At 41.4% G+C, this 17177-nt stretch overlaps 1 long non-coding RNA gene across 1 annotated transcript; it reads right to left on the bottom strand.

Annotated features, from left to right (window-relative positions):
- Positions 1-14247: 14247 nt before the first annotated feature.
- Positions 14248-17173, bottom strand: LOC116581647. The gene is made up of 3 exons (XR_004282146.1): positions 16618-17173; positions 14806-14829; positions 14248-14348 (listed from the first exon to the last, which is right to left on the bottom strand). It is a non-coding gene; the product is annotated as an uncharacterized LOC116581647 (long non-coding RNA).
- Between the last annotated feature and the right edge of the window lie 4 nt (positions 17174-17177).

The raw sequence follows: 17177 nt of genomic DNA, 5'->3' as shown, positions 1-17177 counted from the left end.
CTGAGCCCAGGCTCTGTGTCAACTATATAGACAGATGTGTGCCAGGAGCGGTGAGCAGCTAGGATGGGCCAGAGGCAGACAGTTTCTCTTTCTCATTCCTTCACCGCCCTCCCTCCAGAGGTAGCTCAGAGCAGCCCCAAGCCCCACATCTCAAGATTGCATGACCTGTGCCTCCTGCTTTCATTTGGTGACCTCGGTGGTCTCCTGTTGCCTATACCTCCCCCTGCTCCCATGGCAGTTCCTGCATCAGGGGAGGGATCGTACCTTTGTCTGCACTTTGACCTCTTCCTGCCCTGAACCGAGCCCACCCACCTTTGCGTCCTCCATGGATGGGCTTGGGAGGAAGCCTGTCCACAGGGAACCTATCAGACAAATGGATCCAGAGAACAACCATTGAATTAGAGATCCAGGATAGAGAACCAACCTGCTCTGAAACCTGTCCCGCACTCCATGACTATCTCACATTAAAACAGACAGAGTAATCGCTTTCTGGACTGTGAAGTGGCCTCTGTCTCTGTTTACACTGTTGAATGCCTAGGTGCAGAGTCGGAACCGTGTCTCCTAGGATTAACAATCAAACTATAAGAACTTAGTGAAATCTGAATTTGAGACATAGAGTAAATAAATATTGTCAAGGAAACACTTCCAAGTAGGGCTTATGAACATTGCCACAGCAAAATCTTTTCAAATAGGTTACTGAAAGAAAAATCTTTTTTTTAGGTTTTGTTTTAATTCCACTTGACAACATACAGTGGTATATTCATTTCAGATGTACAATAGAGTGATTCAGTAATTTGATATATTACTCTGTGCTCAGCGTGAAAAGCAGACTCTAAATCCCCTTCCCCTAGTTCACTTACCCCTCATCCACCTCCCCTTTGGTAACCACGAGTTTGTTCTCTAGTGTTAAGAATCTGTGGGGCACCTGTTTGGCTCAGTCAGTGAAGCATCTGCCTTTGGCTCAGGTCATGATGTCAAGGTCCTGGGATCCAGCCCCACACCGGCTCCCCCGCTCAGCAGAGAGCCTGCCACTCCCTTTCCCTCTGCCTGCTGTCCTGTCTACTTGTGCTCTTTCTCTAACTCTTTGTTAAATAAATAAATACATAAATAAATAAAATCTTTGGGGAAAAAAGTCTGTATTTTGGTTTGTCTCTTTATCTCCCTTATTTTTTTCTTTCTTAAATTCCACATAAGAGTGACATCCTATGGTATTATCTTTCTCTGACTGACTGATTTCGCTTAGGATCACACTCTCTAGTTCCATCCATATGTCTGCAAATGGCAAGATTTCATTCTTTTTTATGGCTGAGTAGTATTCCATTGCGCATGTGTGTGTGTGTACATATCTATCACCTCATTTATCAATTTATAAATAGGTATTTGGGTTATATTGTAAATTATGTTTCAAGACACAGCGTTGCATATATCTTTTCAGTTATTGTTCTCCTATTCTTTGGGCAAACACCAGTTGTGTGACTGCTGGATCTTAGGGTAGTTCCATAGTTAATTTTTTGAGGAACATCCCTACTGTTTTCATGGTGACTACAACAGATTGCATTCCTACCAAGAATGCACAAGGGTTTCCCTTTCTCCCTATCTGCCCAATACCTGTTGTTTCTTGTGCTGTTGATGTGAGTCATTCTGATAGGTGTGAGGTAATATCACATTGTACTTTGGATTTGCATTTTCCTGATGATGGATGATGGTGAACATCTTTTCCGGACATTTGGCCATATGCATTTCTTCTTGGGAGAAATGTCTGTTCCTATCATCTGCCTATTTTTTTTTAAACTGGACTCTGTTTTTCAGGTGTTGAGTTTTATCAGTTCTACATATTTTGGACATTATCCTTTCATTCCATAGGATATTTGCAAATATCCTCTCCCTTTCAGTAGGTTGATTTATGAGTATTACTTTTTCATTGTTCTTCTGCTGTCTGGAAAACTTTTTTATTTTGATGTAGTCCCAGTAGTTTATTTTGCTTTTGTTTTCCTTGCCTCAGGGAACATGTCTAGAAAATGTTGGCATGGTCCATGTCAGAGAGGTTACTGTCTGTGTCCTCTTGGAGGATTTTTATGGTTTCAGGTCTTCCATTGAGGTCTTGAAACTGTTCGAGTTTGTCTGTATGGTGTAAGAAAGTGGTTTAATTTCATTCTTCTGTGTGTAGTTGTTCAGTTTTCCCAATACCATTTTTTTTGTAGAATGCCCTTTTCCCTTTTGCTATTCATGCCTGCTTTGTGGAAGATTAATTGGTCACATAATTATGGGTTTATGTCTGAGCTGCTACCCCTGTTCTTTGGGTCGCTGTGTGTATTTCTGTGCCAGGACCATACTGTTAGGATGGACTACAGCTTTGTAGTACAACTTGAAATCTGGAATTGTGACTCCTCCAGCTTTGTTTTTCTTCCTCAAGATTGCATTGGCTGTTCAGTATCTTTGGTGGTTCCGTACCAATTTTTAGGAGTGTTTGAGCTCTTGGTTTTTTAAAATTTAATTCAATGAGCCAACTTAGAGTACGTCATTAGTTTCAGGTGTAGTCTTCAATAATAGATTGGCTGTGTATAACACCCAGTGCTCATTGCATCACGTGCCCTCCTTAATGTCCATCACCCAGTTACTCCATCCCCCATCCACCTCCCTTCTTGCAACCCTCGGTTTGTTTCTGTAGTTAAGAGTCTTTCATGGTTTTTCTCCTTCTCTGATGACTTCCCATTCAGTTTTCCCTCCCTTCCCTATGACTCTCTGTGCTGTTTCTTCTATTTCATGTATGAGTGAAACCCTATGACAATTTCCTTTCTGATAGACTCATTTGCTCATCATAATACCTTCCAGTGTGATCTAGGTTGATGTGATGGTAAGTATACATCCTTTATGATGGTTGAGTAATATTCCATTGTATTTATGCATTCATCTCTCTGTGCACATATGGGCTCTTTTCATCCTTTGGTTATAGTGGATATTACTGCAATGAACACTGGGGCACAGGTGCCACTACTTTTCACTCAATCTGTATCTTTGGGGTAGACACCCAATAGTGCGTTGCTGGGTCATAGGATAGCTCTATGTTTACCTTCTTAAAGAAACTCAATGTCATTGTACAGACTGGCTGTATGAGCTTGCATTCTCACTAGCAGTGGAAGAGGGTTCCCCTTTCTATACATCCTCCACAACATTTGTTATTCCATGACTTGTTAATTTTAGCCATTCTAACTGGTGTCAAGTGGTATCTTGTGGTTTTGATTTATATTTCCCTGATGGCTGGTGATGTTGAGCACTCCTTCCTATGTCTGTTAGTCACTTGTATGTGGTCTACAGGGAATGCTTGTTCAGGTTTTCACCCATGTCTTGAGCTAGGGTAAGGGTTAAGGTCCAGGAGCATAGAAGGTGTGATCTGCTGATGTCAGAAGAATATCACAGAGGATTGATTTGAGGGCTATAAGTAGGGAGAGTATTAGGATCAGGGTTTGTGTTCAGTATGGTAACAAACATAGACATAAACAGGGATTTGCTGATTATTTCAATCAGAATTCTCCTGCTCTGAATCTTTTCTGGAGTTTGAAATGGCACAGTTTCTTTCTGGGGGGCAGGCTGAGTCCTCCAGTATGGCTCAGGTGTCCCCAATCTGGAGCGCTTGGGTGCCAGGCCTCTGGTAACAGAAGCCTGAAAACCCAAACTAGGGTAAGGGTTAGGGCATAGGGGCATGGAAGGCCCAATTTGCTGGCACTGAGGAAAATTCCTGGGGCGGGGGCGCTGAGTTGAGGGCATGTGTCAGGCTGAGTGTCAGGCTCCGGGTTTGTGTCCAGGGGGCTGCTGAAAGTGGGAGTGGCCTCAGTGGGCATGCATATTTCTCCAGCTCTGAAACCATTGCGGAGTTCTAAAAAGCACAGTTTCCTTCTGGGTGGCAGGTGGAGTCCTGCGGGATGGCTCAGGTATCCTTGATCTGGAGACCTGGGGTGCCAGCCTCTGGGGACAGAAGCCAGAAAACCCAAAGTAGGGTTAGGGCCTAGGGACATGGCAGGCCCAATCTGCCAGTGCTCACGTGAGCTCCCCGTGGTGCTGACTTGAGGGTGTGGGTCAGACTCCCCACTGCCTCTGGTGGCAACATGCACAGCTACGCCATACATGGCCTTGCACTGCATCTCAACACTGCATCTAGTGGCAGTAAGCAGTACTGCAATGCCTTCAGGCATCCCTCACACCGGAGGTGACCATTTCTCCAGTGGATGGAATGGACACTTCCACTTCTTCCAGTGTCTTGCACTGCAGTTCACCACTGCTTCCAATGTGGGGATACTTCACTCACACTCCTTTCAACATCTCGTATTGTAGTTCATCACTGTCTCCAGTGGTGGTGACAAGCTGCAAAACCACACCATACATGGTCTTGCACTGTATGTCAACACTGCCTCTAATGGTGGTAAGTAGCACTGCAAATCCTTCTGGCTTCCCTTGCACTGCCGCTGACCACTGCCTCCAGTGGTAGGAAACTGCACTGTCACTCCTTGCAACATCTTAAAATGCAGCTCAACACTGCCTCCCGTGGCACTGACTTCACTGTCACTCCTTCCAGCATCTTGCATGGCAGCTCAGCACTGCCTCCAGTGACAACAAGCTGCACAGCCACATTGTCCATGGTCTCGCACTGCATCTCAATACTGCCTCTAATGGCCATAAGCAGCCTGCAAGGTCTTCAGGTATTGCTCCCATGCAGCTGACCACTGCTTTCAGTGGCAGGAACCTGCACTGCTATACCTTCTGGGGTCGTGCACTGCAGATCACTAATGCATGCAGTGGATTGAAAGTGAAGTCTTCCAGCCTCTTATACTGGAGCTCACCACTGTCTCCAGTGGCGTCAAGCTGCAGTGTCACATCTTCTATCACCTCTCACTGTGCAGCTCACCACTGCCTCCAGTGGTGGTAATGGACACTCCAGCTTGATTTATCACAAGATTTGGGCTGAGATCTCATGAGATTTGGACCATGATCTCATGAGATTTGGATTGAGAAATCTCTGAGAACTCATTTCAAATATGAGAACGCAGGGAAATCACTGGTTGTATACTCAGTAATACCCCTCTTCTCCTTTCTGTTTGCAAAGCCTGAATTTTGTTCTGATTTCACTCCTGAGTGATCAAAGAAGGCTCCTGTCTTCCTACCCACAGAAAGGTGAGCCATGGTTGTCTGAAGTTATCACAGTGGTTTCTTTCCATTTAACAGGGATTGATTGGTTGAGGCAATGACATAAGGCTTTATCCCAGCCAATAGCTACCTAGGAGGAAGTCTGTGTGTATAGGGATCGGGGATCAGAGCTCTGATAGAGGTTTTCTTTATCCATTAAAAGTAATGCAGAGGACAAGCAACAACATCAAGTATGGACAAATGGAGATACATCAAACATCAAAACTTCTGTGTGTTAGAGGAAATGGAGTGAAAAAGGCAACCTACAAAATGGGAGAAACTAATTGCAAGTCATATATCTGAGAAGGAGCAAATGTCCAGAATATATAAGAAATTTCTAAAACTAATACCAACAAAAAACAACCTGATTTTAAAATGGGCAAAGAACTTGAATTGACATTTCTCTGAAGAAGATACACAAATGGTCAATAAGCACATGAAAAGATAACATCATGAATCATTAGGGAAATGCAAATCAAAACTACAATAAAGGAGCACCTGTGTGGCTCAGTCAGTTAAGCTTCTGCCTTGGGCTCAGGTCATGATTCCAGAGTCCTGGGATCAAGCCCACATTGGGCTCCCTGCTCAGCGGAAAGCCTGCTTTTCTCTCTCCCACTTCCTCTGCTTGTATTCCTTCTCTCACTGTCTCTCACTATCAAATTAAAATCTTAAAACAACAACAACAACACAATAAGGTATCACCTCATGCCTATCGGGATGGCTACTAGCAAAAGAACAGAAAACACGTGTTGCTGGCAATATGGAGAAATAAAGCTCTTGTGCACTATTGGTAGGAATATAGCATGCTATAGCCACTGTGGAAAACAGCATGGCGGTTCCTCAAAAAATTAAACATAGAATTATATGATTCATCAATTCTACTTCTTGGTATATATCCAAAATAATTGAATTTAGGAACTCAGATACTTGTACACCAATGTTCATAGCAGCATTATCCATGATAGCCAAAAAGAGGAAGCAATCTAAGTGTCCATCAATAGATGATACATAAAGAAAATATACATCTCCATGGAATGGAATATTATGCAGCCTAAAAAAGAAGGAATTCTGTCACAGGCTGGAACAAGGATAAGTCTTAAGGACATGATGCTAAGTTAGTCACAAAGGGACAAATACTGTACAATTCCACTCATATGAAGTATGTAAAGTGGTCAAAATCTAGAAACAGAAATTAGGACAGTGTTTACCAACAACAGGAAGGGAAAATCAATGTTTAGTGTGCATAGAGTTTTAGTATTGAGAGATGAAAAATACTAGAGATCTGTTGCCCAACAACATACACTTATAACAATAACATACTTACCATTTTGAAATTTTGAAATGTGAAATTAAACACGGTTAAAATGGTAAATCTTACCTTTTTTGTTACAATTAAAAAGTGATGAGGGAGAGTTTCCCATAACTCGACAATAAAAAACAACAGTGAAGTAGGTGAAGTGGTATCTCATGATAGAGTTCTGTACTACATGTTATTCTGCCTCAAAAGGAAATGTTCTGACATATACAGCAGCATGGAGTAACCTTGAAGATATCATGCTGAGTAAAATAAATCCATCACAAAAAGGCAAATATTGTACAACTCTACTTACGTGATAAGTCTAGAATGGGCAAACTCATAGCTACAAATTAGAATAGAGATTGTCAGGGGCTAAAGTGTGGAGGACATGGGGAGTTAATATTTAATGGGTACTATTTGGGATGATGAAAAAATTCTGGAAGTGATAGTGGTGATTGTTGCATAGCATTGTGAATGTCCATCATTTTGTGCCACCGAATTATAGACTTAAAAATGGTTATAATTGTACATTTTATGTTATTTATATTTTCCCACAATTAAAAAAAAATTTAAATGATGTCAGTGAGGAAGTGATCTCTCTTCTTGTCTTCATCTAGCAGCTGGAACTGCTGCAGCCATCTTGTGGCTAAAAACAAATCATGCTGAAGTTAGGAGACTGGAAGATGGGTTTGCAATGGTGCCATTTTGTTGAATTTATGAGACCTACAAATACCATCTCCACATTCATTCTATGAAAAAAAAAGAAAAGAAAAGAAAAACTACTTATTATTTAAGCTGTATTTACCCAGGGCTATTCTTTTTGTCAGGCCAGGGAAATCTTCATGCATGGTACCTCACTGGAACATGTCTTTGAAGGGTGAGTGGGCTTATGCTAGACACCAGAGGAAGGGAAGTTGAGTTAAGGGAACAGTGGGACAGGTTTAATATTCTCAAAATATTTGCTATCGTCCTTCTATAAGCCAGACCCCAAAGCAGATAGAAGATTTGGGTCAGGAAAGAAGCAAAGACCTTGTACTCAGTGTTGGAAGCTCCTGTTGAGGGCTGAGAAGAAAGGGGAAGAAGCACAAGGTGCTTTGAAGCTGATAGGTTCTGTGTCTTTGGCCTTTGGTCTCTGGCTTTGTGTCAGGCCATCTTCTGCCCGAGGTGTATCTAATACGGGGCAAAGGCCCTATTTGTGTTAATGGAAAGGAGGGGAAGGAAGGGGAAGACCTTAAAAGTTACTCAATTTTAAATTTTAAAAAAAGAGATTTTAGGGGCACCTGGGTGACTTAATGGGTTAAAGCCTCTGCCTTCGGCTTGGGTCATGATCTCAGGGTCCTGGGATCGAGCCCCACATTGGGCTCTCTGCTCGGCAGGGGGCCTGCCTCCCCCTCTCTGCCTGCCTCTCTGCCAATTTGTGATTTCTGTCTGTCAAATAAATAAATAAATAAATAATCTTAAAAAAAATTTTTTTTAAAGGGAGATTTTATTTATTTATTTGAGGGGGAGAGAGAGAGCTCAAGTTGGGGGTGGGTCAGAAGGAGACGCAAACTCTCCGCTGAGCTGAGAGCCTGATGTGCTGAGCAGAGAGCCTGATGTGGGACTTGATCCCACGACTCCAGGATCATGACCTGAGCCAAAAGCAGAAACCTAACAACTGAGTCACCCAGGTGTCCTGAATTTTAAATTATTTTAAAAATGCACACATCCTCTTTGTTATCCTCAGACAAATTTGTTTTTTCTTCCTTAGTGTAGCCCTATCCATTCACCAATTTGCTGATTATGGGAGGGAAAGCTGACAAGTGAACAAGTTTAGTGAGAACTCTGTTGGGGAAGCAGCCAGGAGCTGTGGAGCAAACCAGCAGCATAAGCAACCCACACTGAGGGGTCCAAGGAGGCTTTGGACTTGAGGACTTTCCTTTTCTCTCTGCTTCATACATTTCTCTTTCTTTATTGGATCAGAACTATAAACATACACAATTCTGTAATTAGCTCCCATTGAACCCAAATCTTTCCTTGACTTTGTATCCTCTCTTGCTTCATTACTTTGCCATCTATTTCTAGCAAAATCCTTAAAAGAATTATCTAGACCTTTTGTCTAATTCTTCACTTCTCCGGCATTCACTCTACCACATTATGCCCTAGTGAAGGTCATTAATGACCTACCAGGACGCGAAATGGTTAATTCTCAAGTTTTCTCTTGCATGACATCCCATCGGTATTTATCATTTTGTCAACCTTTTCTTTCTTCAAATTTCTTCACTTGTCTTCTGGGATACTACCACCACCCCTCCCCCACCACCCTTTGTTATTTTTGTCCTTTACTGACACATTCTTTGTGCCTTGGTGATCTTCCTTTGAGTGTGACCTAAATCTCTGAGTGGAATGACCTAAAGCTCATTCCCTGGCCTTCTTTTCTTCTCTATCTGCACTTGCTCAGTAGATGAGCTGATCCAGTTCTGTGGTTTTAAATACTATCTCTAAGTTGACTCCTACACCCAACTCCCTACCCAACAGCTCCACCAAGATATATGGTAGGCATCGTGAGCTTGATGTTGCCAAACAGAACAATATCTTCCTCCAAATTTGCTTCTTTCCCAGCACAGCCTGTCTCATTTAATGGATCACCATTCACTGCTACTCAAAGCCAAGATCTATAGTCATCCCTGACTTCACTCTTTATTTATTATTTTTATTTTTTATTGACTTCACTCTTTAAGTGAAAGTCCTTATAATGACTTGCGAAGCTTTATAAGATTTTCTCTGAGCCACACTGGCTTCCTCTTGGTTCCTCAAAAAAAGGGTCAGCTCCCTCTACCTAAAAAGGTTCTCCCCACCCCCACCCTGCCATGGCTCACCTTTCCTCTTACCTCAGCTCTCTGCTCAGTTCTCACTTTATCAGAGGTACCTTCTATGATCTTGTCACTCCCTATCCTCTGGTCCCACTATAGTCTTCATATTACTACCCAAGATTATGTCATGTTTTTCATGTATAGGAATATGCAAAGTAACAAATACATAGCTTATATACTTATATATACAAATACACATTTTATATGCCTACAAATGCACATAGGTATATAGATATATCTGCGACTGTCTATATTCTCCACTAAAATAGATCCATTAGGATAGGAACTTTGAATTGTTCATCTATGTGTCCAAATAGCACAAGAATAAAACCTAGATCATAGCATTTGTTGAATGGGGAGAACATGGCACAGAGTGATGGGCGTGGTGATAAGAGCACTGAATTAAAGGGATTGGGGATGTTATTGGAAAGCAGGCCAGGTTGGGATGTAGGCCCTTCAGAGGAGACAGGATTTTATTATAGAGATATATGTCTAGGAAAGGTATGATTTTTGTATAAAAAGATTCCTGGAGAGATTGGTGGCCCTCTCCCAGCTTTGTGGATGGGTTTCAGGAGACTAGTCTGAATCTCAGATGAAGAGGAAGTGACTGAATGAGAAGGGTCTATAAGGGATCTGTGGATGGGATTTTTAGGTAGGGCTGAGCACCATGGTAGGTAGGTACTCAGAGGCCAGTACCTTAACTCCAAAGGGATTAGATCCAACAGATTGCTCCAGAAGAAGGAGTGAATTCAAAGGATGAGAATGAATGAATTCAGTCTACCTTGTCAAAAGAAAGCAAAGATTGGCACTGGATAGATCCGAGGGATGCACTATTTTTATGTCTTCTTATCAGAAAGACAGTGAGGATGCTGTCAGGTAAAGGCGTATTGGGATAGCTGACTGCTTATTAAGAGGCCCTAAGTGAGAAATGGATGGTGTTGAAAGTAGAGAGAGACTAATGATAGACATTGTGTTAGGAGACCAGTTGACCTCTTAGGAGGAATCTTGATGAAGTCAGTAGCAGGACACAGGTTGGTACTTAGCTTTAAAGGAGTGGAAGCTAAAAAGTGTCCGTGCACTTACACTTTATCAGGCTGGGATGAACTCACTGGCTATCAGCCATGAAGTTTATTTCTCACTCATGCTACATGGTTATTGTGGATGGGCCACACCTATGCTTCATATCTTCTTCACTCTGGGATCAGGGTGACAAAGTGTCCCAATCTGAAATATGGCAGGGTTTTATGGAAGAGGGAAGAACAAGACAGTGCTTTGCTAAAGATAGCTCTTAAGTGAAATCTTCTCCTTGGATGTCACACATGTCATTTTCGTCATATTCCATTAGCCAAAGCAAGTCACATGCCACTGCTATGTTCAACATGGTGGGCGGTATAATCCTCCTTCAGGAAGAGGAAGTGAGTAATTATGAACAATTATACAAGCTACCACAGATGCCATTGGATTTGGCAACTGGGAAAGCCTTGGTGACCTTTGAAAAGCTTAACTGGAGAGTTGGGTAATAATAATGGCTCTAATGTACTGATTACTTGCTATAGTTTACATATAGTTTACATACTGTGGTGAATGCTTTATATTTATTATCTCACTTTAATCTTTGTTAGGTGTTTCCTCTTCAAAATTTGCATATTGAAATGTAACTCCCAATGGGATGATATTAGGAGGTGGAGATTTTGGGAGGTAATTGGGTTGAGAGCTGGAGCACTCAGGTTAGTGCTTTAAAAAAAGAGACAGGAGAGAGCTTCCTCGCTTCTTTCCTTTCTGTCTCTCTCTTGCCCTCTCACCACCCACACCCCACTCTCTGCTTTGTGAGGACACAGCAAGAAGACAGCCATCAGCAAACCAGGAAGCAGGATCTCACCAGATCCCAAATCTGCTGGTGCCTTGATCTTGGACTTTCCAACCTCCAGAACTTTGAGAAATAAAGGTTTGTTGCTTAAACCAAGTCACCCAGTTTATGGTAATTTGTTATAGCGGCCCAAACTGACTGAGACAATCCTTTCCATTACAAATGAGGATTAGAGAGATCAGGTGCTGGCTCAAAGTTATAGGACTAGTAAGTGGTAGAGCTGAGATTCAGGCCAGTTCTATCTGGCTCCAAGGCCAATGTATGAACCCCTGCAGAGTAAAGTGTCCTAGATGGAGGCAAGAGCAAATGTTTTCTTTTTGGAGAACATTTGTGAGAGCAAGGATTGTAGGGTAGCAGAATATGCCACCACAAAATATGCAACTTTAGCATAAAGATTATTTTGAACTGGAGATAACTGAGAGACAGATACAAGAAAGCTTCCTGCCCTCCCCTCTATTTGCTTAAAAGTAGGAAGATGTTCTCCCTACTCTCTCTACCAGGAAGGACAAATTTACTTATGGAGACATATCTATCTATCTTTCTATCTATCTAATCTATCTATTTTAAAGATTTTATTTTTAAGTAATCTCCATACCCAATGTGGGGCTCAAACCCTACAACCCCAAGATCAAGGGACACATGCTCTACTGACTGAGCCAGGAGGGATCCCCTTGATGTTTTATTTTTTGTTAAGATGCTAAGTAATGGGGGGCACCTGGGTGGCTCAGTGGGTTAAAGCCTCTGCCTTTGGCTCCAGTCATGATCCCAGGGTCCTGGGATTGAGCCCCGCATCGGGCTCTCTGCTCAGTGGGGAGACTGCTTCCTCTATCTCTCTGCCTGCCTCTCTGTCTACTTGTGATTTTTATCTCTCAAATAAATAAATCTTAAAAAAAAAAAGATGCTAAAAAATGGGGCACCTGGATGATTCAGTTCATGGAGCTTGGGACTCTTGATCTCTGGGAGGTGAGTTCAAAGCCCACATTGGATGTAACAACTACTCAAAAATAAAATCTTAAAAAAAAAAAAGCTGAATAAGCTCAAGTTCTACCCATCTCCTTTGAATTACTCATCTTCAGGTACTCCCATATGTATGTGTGATGGTCACTATGAACTTCTGTTTGTTTTTCTTTTGTTAATCTCTCTTTTGTTAGTCTAATTACCGGACCCTGCCTGAGAATTTAGACGGGTGGTGGTTGGGGGGGAGAGTTTTCCTTCTTCATGGGATGAATACTTGGGAAGGAAGTGGGGTCCTGGAAAGATATTTACAGAATTTCGTAGGCTACCTAAGAAGGCTTGGGAAAGGCTCTAAGGGAGCATCAATGCTGGGGAGATTCAGGACAGTCAATAAGCAAAATCTTTACTTTAGCTCTTGATTTGTGTGGATGTGAGCTAATTTGCTTTTTTGAGCTAATTTGTTAATTTGGCTATTTTGAGAGTTTAGGTGTCTCTTTCATTTGTTGAGATAGATGAACAGGCGAGGGAGTTGGAAGGCAGTTATTTTTCCTAAAAAAACAAAGAAAACCACAGCAGTTATTATTTGATTCCGGAATGAAGTAAGTTAATTTGCCTTACTGTAGTTTTCCTCTTTCAAGCAATTACATTGCATAAAAAATTAAAATGTAAAATTAAACTACTACATAAAAAAGAATGAAGTTCTGATACATATTACAACATGAATGTTGCCTTGAAAACATTGTATCAGGGAGTGCCTAGATGGCTCGGTCCCTTGAGCATCCAGCTTTTGATTTCTGCTTAGGTCATGATCTCAGGGGTTCAGTGGGGATCTGCTTGTCTCCTTCTCCCTTTGCCCCACCCCCACTATGTGTACTCTCTCCCTTTCTCAAATTAAAAAAAAACTTTTTTAATTTAAAAAAAAAAAGAAAATATTTTGGGGCACCTGGGTGGCTCAGTGGGTTAAGCTTCTGCCTTTGGTTCGGGTCATGATCTTGGGGTCCTGGGATTGAGCCCCACATTGAGCTCTCTGCTCAGCAGGGAGCCTTCTTCTCCCTCTCTCTTGGCCTGCCTCTCTGCCTATCTGTGATCTCTCTCTCTCTCTCTCTCTGTCAAATAAATAAATAAATAATCTTAAAAAATAAAAAGAAAACTTACTTTAAAAAAAAGAAAATATTTTATCAAGTGAAATAAGCCAGACACTGAAAGACAAAAATTGTATTATTCTACTTAAATAAAATATCTAGAATTAGGTCCAATTCACAGAGATAGAAAGTAGATTAGAAACTGCTGAGCTGGGGAAAGGAGGACATGAGGAGTTATTGCTTAATGAGTATAGAGTTTCTGTTTGGAGTGATGAAAAATTTTGAAAATAGTGATGATGGTTGTACTGTATTGTGCATGTAATTAAAGCTACCAAGTTGTAAGCCTTAAAATGGTTGAGGGGCACCTGGGTGGCTCAGTGAGTTAAAGCCTCTGCCTTTGGCTCCGGTCATATCCCAGAGTCCTGGGATTGAGCCCCGCATCAGGCTCTCTGCTCAGCAGGGAGCCTGCTTCCTCCTCTCTCTCTCTCTCTCTCTCTCTGCCTGCCTCTCTGCCTACTTGTGATCTCTATCTGTCAATTAAATAAAATCTTTTAAAAAATGGTTGAAATGGCAAATTTTATGTTATATACCACAAATATAATTGTAAAAAAAAATTAATCCACTATATTAGAATCCCGTGGTTATATTGAGTTGGAATAGAAGGGCTTGGGTAAGTCAGGACAGAGAGTGTTTTATAAAATATACAAATTATGTTTCCTTGAAGAAGTCACCATTCTTTCCACCAAAGAGTAGGCAGGATATTATAATCACTCATGAGATAAGACATAAATGCCTATTGTATTAGTGGCTTGGATCATTGTTCATATAATTTGACACTAGCTACACCTTTCTGATCTGGAAGTACTGAGGTTGCCAGTACATAGGTGATTTGAATTATTATAAGATTTGTTTAAGTATCCATCATGGAGACTTCAAGCATGTTGTACAAACAGCCATGTCTCTATAGTCAAGTCCCTCATCTCATTATGGGATAGTTTTTCCATGTCTTCAATCCAGAGGGTGTTTACATTGTAATAAGGATGAGAAAGTAGAAAAAAAATCTGTATGTTTATTCCTGAATCTTGAATTCTCTGAACTCAAGCTGATTTATGTTGATACTGGAAACAGTATCAACTTAACTGGAAACAGTTAAGTTGGTCAATATTACCAGCAAACAAATAGAATCTTTTTTTTAGTTCGTTTATAGTGTAGTGTTCTTGTGTAAGTACTTCCAACACAAAAACAGCCTAGTTATTGGTCATATAGGGAGCTGATTTTTGTCTTCACTTGAGGAGTACTGTCAGAATACAGCAGATCACACAAAAGTACCTTGAATGAATGCAGTCATGGTTTTCAGTGTCACTACCTAGTCATAGGCAGTATAAACAGTAGTAATACCACCGGTTGACCAGATTCAACATTTATGTATGTTAATGACTTGCCAGGATGTGTATGGGAGTGTGTTAAGTTGGGCAGTGATAATAACAGGTAATATTTGGGTAAGGAAGGGGCAATTGAGATTTGAGGGTTTGAACTGTAAATAACATATTCCAATATTGGTGTTAGAAAGTTTACCTGGCCAATATCTGTCCCAGTTAGCTGAAATGAGAGAAGACATTGAAATAAAGTAATAGTAGTGGGCATTTTGTTAAAGTAATTAAACAAGAAGGCTGTTAGACCAGGGAGGCTCTAATGCCTTGGTAACCTACATAAGCAAACTGAAACCTAAGCCTGAGTCAATGAACTTGAATCTGAGAAAATGAAACTTAATAACTACTAATCACAAACCAAGTAGGCTTTCTCAAGTAGAGTAACTGCTTATTCAAATACTTCTTTTGATTTGCTTCAGAATCTTCTTTATAAAAACCTTTCCCCTAGCTCCTGTGAGTGGAATGCTTCTAACCATTTTCTGTCTGGAGCTGTCTGACTTGAATCAATGTTTGCTCAAATAAACTCTTCAAAATTTTAATGTACTTCAGTTTATCTTTTAACAGTTCACTGAGTGCTTTCCCTGTGGTGGATCTAGTTCTATAAAAGCATGATTCTCTAATTGTTAAACTCATAATTGTCAAGTTACTAGAAAGTGACAGATGTCAAAATTTTACTTAACACAAGTGGAAATAAAGGCTATGCCAATGAAAGAGATCACAGAGTGTATAACACTGAAGTCCACCATTATCACTTTTACTTGGTGGAGATTCAAAGGCAGTTAGGGAGAGGGGAAAGTTTCTAATGAAAAAAGGGGGGAATGCTTCTGGTAGACTCTTGGTTTTTTAGATTTATTATTTATTTGAGAGAGGAAACATGTGACACACAGGGGAGGGCAGAGGGAGAGAGTCTCAGGCAGACTCCCTTCTGAGGGAGAATCCTGATGTGGGGCTTCATCTCACACTCTCATGATCCCAAGATCATGAACTGAGCTGAAATCAGAGTGGGACATTTAACTGACGGAGCCACCCAGGAACCCAATGGTTCTGATTAAAAGTTGTTGATAAGGGAATCTGGAGGTGGAACCACAAGAAGTGGGGCCATCAATGTGATTGGTTTGGGGAGCGTATGTATTTGTTTTTCTCTGGCTGGTCCTCATATGGGTGAACAATGATGTGTGTGTCTATGTGTATAGGGGAAGTTGGCAGCCTGTGAGCAAATTTTGACCATCTTGAGCTGATTGCTGAGGAAGCTGGTTTTTTATGTGGGTCAGAGTTTTATTATTACATATGGTCTAGCCACTGTCCTATTTGTATATTAAATCTCTCACTCATTAATAAAAGAGCCAGCAGAATGATGGAACTGGTTCCAAGAGGATATGAGAAACTTTATATAATAATTGGGGAAAAGAATAATGAAATAAAAATTAATATATTGATACAAAACATGGCTCATGTTCCTCAGGACTAGGTGATTTTAACTTTTGGGATAATTTTTTTTACTTGCTTCCTGCTCCTTCTTTCCATTATACTTCATCATTTTTTTAAAACCATCATTTTTTTAAACCAAACTCTGACTTTACTGGATTGTAATATTCCAGCAAAGTTATATCCTGAGCATGTCAGATGAACATTGAGTTTCTTAGAAAATCCTTTAGAATGAAACTAATTTCAAAAAAGCCACATCTCAATCATCTTTTGGCTTTATTTTCAAGTTTTGAATAAAGATTTATGTACTGTTTCACGTAGTCTTCACAACAGTCCAATGCAAGTACCCTGTTTTAGTAGTACAATTATTATTCCCATTTCTCAGATGAGAAAACGGAGGCACAAGTAACTTGGCTAACCAGGACGAAGTAATTAAACAATAGCTACAAAATAGCTGAGCACTGACTTTGCTGCCACGTCAGGTTATAAGAGTGAGGGAGGAGAGCCGCAGGGAATGGACACACTCCAATACCTTGAAGGCTGTGGGAACGCCAGTTATCTTTGTCGTGGCTTTATTCCTGTGTCTTTATGCTGCTGCTGAATTCTAAATCCTTGTCCAAGGGAGTTCACAGGTGTGGTGGCTGGGAATTTGAGCTGGGCTGCACGTCGGTATTTGCCTTTGCTAGCTGTCTCGAGCAAGTCATTGAGCGTCACCTGGCCTATTGTTTCCTGACTTGTAAAGAGAGAGCTGGATCGATGTTCTTGGAGTTCAGGTGCTGCAGACTAGCCTTTGAAGTAAAGTACCAAACACCTGGAGGAGGATCTGGCTGCTTTAAGCTTGCGCAAAGGAAAGGTGTTCTTTTTTTTTTTTTTTTTTTTTTCCATTGTAGCAACCGCTGCTATCTTCCCACCTAAGCCTCATTCTCCGCCCTTCCTCCGCTCCCAAGTCCCCCGCCCCCCGCCCCCCGCCCTCCGTTGTCATGGAAATCCCGGACGCCCCACTGGCTGATTTCCCCGCCCGCGGTACTCCTGGCGGGGCACGTGACGACGCACGCGCGTCCTCGGCGGCGGGGGCGCCGCGGTGCCTGCCGG

The sequence above is a fragment of the Mustela erminea genome, chromosome 21 (assembly GCF_009829155.1).
Source record: "Mustela erminea isolate mMusErm1 chromosome 21, mMusErm1.Pri, whole genome shotgun sequence".
In the NCBI taxonomy this organism is placed as follows: Eukaryota; Metazoa; Chordata; class Mammalia; order Carnivora; family Mustelidae; genus Mustela; species Mustela erminea.
This window is presented reverse-complemented; position numbering and strand designations above follow the sequence as displayed.